The sequence below is a fragment of the Eptatretus burgeri genome, chromosome 5 (assembly GCF_056783735.1).
Source record: "Eptatretus burgeri isolate ZD-2024b chromosome 5, Ebu_testis_v1, whole genome shotgun sequence".
Lineage (NCBI taxonomy): Eukaryota > Metazoa > Chordata > Myxini > Myxiniformes > Myxinidae > Eptatretus > Eptatretus burgeri.
Window position 1 is genome coordinate 20,415,209 of NC_140965.1, and position 2,500 is coordinate 20,417,708.

Sequence of the window (2,500 nt, forward strand, 5' to 3'; positions counted from 1 at the left end):
TTTTATGCAGATAACGAGTTCAAACAGGTGCAGTTAATACAGGTAATGAGTGGAGAATGGAAGGGCTTCTAAAGACAAAACTAACAGGTCTGTGAGAGCCGGAATTCTTACTGGTTGGGAGGTGATCAAATACTTATTTCATGCAATAAAATGCAAATTAAATATTTAAAAATCATACAATGTGATTTTTCAGGATTTTTGTTTTCGATTCAGTCTTTCACAGTTGAAGTGTACCTATGATAAAAATTACAGACCTCTACGTGCTTTGTAAGTGGGAAAACCTGCAAAATCAGCAGTGTATCAAATACTTGTTCTCCCCACTATATATATATATATATATATATATATATATATATATATATATATATATATATATATATATATATATATATATATATATATATACACAGATGCCAACCCTCCCGATTTCATCGGGAGGCTTCCGAAAATTCACCCAAACTCCCGCCCTTACGATCACTATCCTTATCCTCCCGAAATTGATATTTTTGCACTGTTCACTAATCAGAATGTACTAGTATGAGAATTGAATGAAAAGCATCGTCTGCTACGTATAGCATGTGGTAACTCCATAACGTTCGCTGCTACCAAATTGTACGTAAAAAATTGCAAATTCAAATGAGGAGCAGCGAAACATTGGGTCTGGATCTCGCTTATGCGATCATGCACTGAGATTTAGTGCATGCGGTATGTGTGCAATACAGTGCATGTGGTATGTATGCACAGTGTATATGCATGCGATACGCTCACTGCATGCAGCTGGGCCCCGTACCAGCCCGGCGGTCGCGACCACCGTGCGGTGTTTAACAGCCGCTAGAGTTCTACGAGTCGCGCTGCAGCTGTGGAACATCGACTTCGAAGTTACCGATGCTTCAAGCCCTCGATGTTGATTACGAAATGGCAGAAAAGAAGCTTACGAAGACCAAGAAATGGTCTCAGAAGTACAAGACCGAATACAGTCTCCAATACCCGTGTATTCGAAAGTCTGAAAGAGGAATTCATCATGCGTATTAGTATTGTACAGTATGCAGCGTTGATATTTCAGTTGAGCACGGAGGTCGCGATGATATTCGAATCACGTTGGAAGCAAACGGCACACAGACATTGCAAAGGAGAGATCTTCGAGCACGAGTACCGGTACACTTCTGAATTATTTCACCAAACAAGGGACAAGCGAGGAAGAGGATGTTACCCGAGCGGAACTTCTCTTTCGTGGATTTATTGTGGAACATAACTTGCCCATATCAGTCTCAGATCATGCTGGACCTCTATTTCAAAAGATGTTTCCAGATTCAAAAGTTGCTTCAAAGTATGGATGTGCAAGAACAAAAACTTCAGCAATAATTGGTGAGTTGTCAAATGTTACTGCTTCATCTATTGCCGATATTGCTAGACTAGCTCCATTTAGCCTAGCTACAGACGGTAGCAATGACAGTGGTGAGGCCCAGCTATATCCTGTCCTGATTTCGTACTATGACAACAGTGCTGGGATTGTGAAGCAAGGTTTGCTAAGTTTGCCTGCGTGCAAACAAGATTCCACTGGAGAAAACATTTTCAAACTGCTTGAGTTCAGTGACAGGAAAATTCCGTGGGGAAATTGTGTTTCCTTTTGTGCTGATAATGCCTCTGTCATGGTGGGCAAGCACAAAGGAGTCGCTGCTTATATCCACAAACAAAATCCAGAGTGCTACATCATGGGATGCCCTTGCCATATGATGCACAATACGGCCAAGAAGGCGGCTCAGGCCTTACCCATTGAATTAGATGACTTTCTCATCGATATTTACTACTACTTGGACAAAAGTAGTAAACGCGTCAAAGGAGTGAAAGCACTGCAAGAACTCTGTGATGCCCCGACACACAAGATTCTGAAGCATGTCGCAACAAGGTGGCTGTCACTTGGTCAGTGCCTAGACAGGCTGATTGAACAGTGGGAGCCACTTCGCCTCTTCTTCAAAGAAGAAGTACGAAGAAAAATGCAACCAACTGTAGCCAAGACTCTAACAACGAGCAAGAAGGACGGCACTGTATCTACTGCCAGTACTGGCACTGCAGGATCAAGCACTAGTGGAGCAGCATTCACCACTACCACTGCAGTATCTGCTGCGAAGAAGACAGCAGGGACAGCACCAAAACCAATGCTGAGAGCAGGTAGCATCACCGACCCTTCATCACGTTCATCTACAAAGCAGATCCCTTCAGAGTCGAGAAAGACTGTGATAGTCCCATCTACAGGCAAAGAAGGACCCAAGTTAAGTTCTGCTTTTGCCAAATCACTTGATAGAAGCTCAGCAAAACCTTCGAATCAGAGGTCTTCTTCCTTGGCTGCACCTGCCTCAAGCTCTCTCCTCAAACGTAAAATTGGATCTGGTACTACGAGTCTGACCTCTTCTGCTGGCAGTAAACGCAAGTGTGATCGCCCTGCGGCTAAGTGTACTACGAGTTCTACAACTAAAAGCGCATCTTCCTCAAACACTGTGCA

General features: G+C 43.2%; 1 protein-coding gene across 2 annotated transcripts in view; it reads left to right on the forward strand.

Moving 5' to 3' along the window:
- LOC147025990 (P2X purinoceptor 4-like) overlaps positions 1 to 2,500 on the forward strand; it is a 64,108-nt gene that overhangs the window by 49,419 nt on the left and 12,189 nt on the right. The gene's annotated exons all lie outside the window — the stretch shown is intronic.